This window comes from Corvus brachyrhynchos, unplaced genomic scaffold, assembly GCF_000691975.1.
Source record: "Corvus brachyrhynchos isolate BGI_N302 unplaced genomic scaffold, ASM69197v1 scaffold2767, whole genome shotgun sequence".
Lineage (NCBI taxonomy): Eukaryota > Metazoa > Chordata > Aves > Passeriformes > Corvidae > Corvus > Corvus brachyrhynchos.
The window spans coordinates 2,767-5,765 of NW_008239027.1; the positions used below are offsets into that span (position 1 = coordinate 2,767).

The 2,999-nt window shown below is 44.8% G+C and overlaps 1 long non-coding RNA gene across 1 annotated transcript in view; it reads left to right on the forward strand.

Annotated features, from left to right (window-relative positions):
- The window catches only part of LOC108447848, a 3,378-nt gene extending 1,832 nt beyond the window's left edge, over positions 1-1,546 (forward strand). Inside the window, exons 2-3 of the long non-coding RNA XR_001863550.1 lie at positions 204-289; positions 881-1,546. This is a non-coding gene — a long non-coding RNA (uncharacterized LOC108447848). The remainder of the gene's footprint in view (positions 1-203; positions 290-880) is intronic.
- Positions 1,547-2,999: the final 1,453 nt, after the last annotated feature.

Below are 2,999 nucleotides of genomic sequence, written 5' to 3' on the forward strand. Positions count from 1 at the left end.
AATGTGCTGTTGCCTCGTGGTGGCAGCCAAACTATTTCCTGCTCTTCCTTAGCAGTCTAAGGTTCTGATCATGTGTTAACCTAGAGCTGCACTGCCTCAATTGGTTCTATTCAATAATGCAGAGCCTTCACTCAAGGTTAGAAGTGATGTGCAGTTGAAGATAAAACTGTAATAGCATATTTTTTCTGCTTTATTTCATACAGGATAAAGTCTCAATGTGTGCATCAAATCAAAAGCTGGCTTTACTTTTAGATGATGGATACAGATCTATGTTATGGCTACTGGACAGGTAATGAAACTATTTTTTAAAAATTATGCTATCCAAACGTTAAAAATATTTTTTCCATTAAAAATGCAAAAAATTTTTGCCATCCGAGGTAATGTAAAATACGTGTTTTATCATCTTCCTGTAGTATAAATCAAAACAACAAAAACTATCTAAGAAGTATATGTTGCACCAGCTACATCTTTATAAAGTAGCCTGGAAAGATTGGAGAATCAGTACAAGAATAAACCAAAGGAAAGGTCTTCTGAGTAGAGGAAGTAAAAAAACAGGAAACAGATGAGTTCCAAAGGGAAAAAATATTAAAGAGAGAAACAATTGCCAATGTTTTTGCAAAAATAAAAAAGGACAAATATGTGTGGTTGCATCTTGTAGCTAGAGGATCTTGAGAATTGTATATTTTAAAATTCTAATCTGGACAGAGACGATGTGTAATCCAGGTTATGAACTAATAAGAGTTGTAAGAGTTATGAGGAATAGTCACGATAAGAGTTGTGAGAATGAGCTTCAACAAACTCTGTGTCCACTATAAAAGAGTTCCAGAAGAGATGATGTACTCATAGCTGGCATAGAGTGAAACCTTTCTTGTTTAAGCAGGATATAGAAAAGAGGAGGCCTCCAGTAAGGCACTCCCACAACCCAGAGGCAGAGCAGCGATTCTCCTGGAGCCGCCAGTTCCCTACCAAGGTTCCAAGAATGATGTGGCAGTACCCATAGGAGAAGACTTTTGGTGTGGTACTAGAAAAAATGCTCCAGCAGCAAAGGCGGATGTTCCCATCTGCAGGGCACTTAGAGCCCTCAGCAATGGAGAAGAAGGATGAGGATGAATTCCACACGTCGGATACTCCTGGCAGGAGACTTGACCATACCTGGTACCTCCGTGAGAGCTGCAGGACTGGAGACGGAGGAAGCCCTTTGGACAGGACTCGCTGGTCCCTCCGATCTCAGCAGAACCGTGTCATTGCTGAGGATGCGCGTGGCCAGGAAGAGCCTTGCAGAGGAATAGGAGGCCAGCTCATTGCAGTCAGGGAATGGCTGACGGGTGTTTCCCAGCAGAACTTTCCTGGAGGTGCCGGTTCCAGTCCGTGACTCGCACGATGCTGCAGCGCTGCCATAGGAGAAGGCCTTTGGCATGGTGCTAGAGAAGATCCTCGAGCAGCAAAGGCAGATGTTGGCAGCTCCAGGGAATTCCCTGACGTCAGCAGTGGAGGAGCAGGATGAGGAAGATCTCCACACTTGGGATACTTCTGGCAAGAGCCTCCATCCCTGTCTGTCCTGGGTTGTAGTGTATACTGTTACCATCCTCATGAGCTGTTGGAACCAGGTGGGGCAGTGTTTCCTTCCGTCCTGCCCCCGGTTGATCTTTCTGTTAATGGCCCATCATTGCCCTTCCGCATGACTCAGAGATAACTCTCCGTGGACTATATTTTGTAATGAGCCTATCAACACCTGGCCTCATGACTCATCATCCCATTGTGAGATGCTCCACCCAGAGGGAGGAACCAAGTGTTCCATCCTAGATATAATCTGAGATTCTGAACAGCAGAGATAATCTTCCCTCTGGATTTCCAGAGGACAGGAGCTACATAGCCACCACTGGACCTTCTGAGGAAGAGCAGACCCTTTCTACAGGATCACCACTTTCAAAGGACTGCAGCCACCATTCCACCGCACTGCTACCACCATCCTGATTAACAGGGTGTCAGGTTGTATCCTGACTCTGTCAGTTTAACCCAGTGTTTTCTGCCTTTTTTTCCTTTTATTTCCCTATTAGATTGTTATTCTGACTTGGTGTCTCCCACTAGTTTGTTTTCAAGCTAGTACATATTTTGGTGCCCAGTGTGGGGCCGGGTGCTGAGACAAGTCAGAATTACACTTTTGTATTGTAGAAGCCACCTACTCACTATGATGTTCAACATGCTACATGGGTCTTGTACCTAGCTCTCTTATTTTTCCGCACATGGGGAACTATCTGCCGGTTTTAATGCTCCTGTGTAGACCAGGGTATGGTATAAAATTTGCTTTATTAGTCTGTTATGCCTACTGCATGATAACTTCCGAGACAATGAACATAATTTGGAATATATACTCAACTTTGTGTGCTTGTCCTACTCTAGGCTGCTACATCTGGGGCCTCAACAATCATACCCAGCCGCTGGGGGGAGGATTAAAGAATGTTTTTTTCCAGCCTTTCAGGCCTGACACAGCAGTTTTTGAAAATATTGAGTTCCTTCTGGATGTCAAAGAAAGCATAACCTTGCTGTTAGTTCTGCTTTGTCTTCTCTGTACAGTGTACACCATGCTTAGAATCAGAGCTATGGCACAGCATCCTCAGGATGAGAGGGAAAAAAAGAGCAGAGCAACAAACAGCATGTCTACACAGACTGACACAGGGGAGAAAGAAACCAAACGCAAGACAACAGCATCCATGTCTATGAGACTGACACAGAGGAGAAAAAACCAAAGGCGCTGTCAGCATCTCCACACAAACCGTCACTGAACCAGAATAGCCTACACCGATTGCAGTTGCCCCCGTTCAGAAGAAGAAATCAAAAAGTAAATCAGCAACTGGGATCTCTGTCCCGGGATGTGGTCATTGACCAGGGGATCGGGAGAACCCAAGAAACTCTCAGCCTCTGGCGGTGACTGCTGACAAGTGTAAGGGACAGGTACCTTTGTAAAGAAGACCTCCAGGTGCACCAAGGAAAATGGAGCA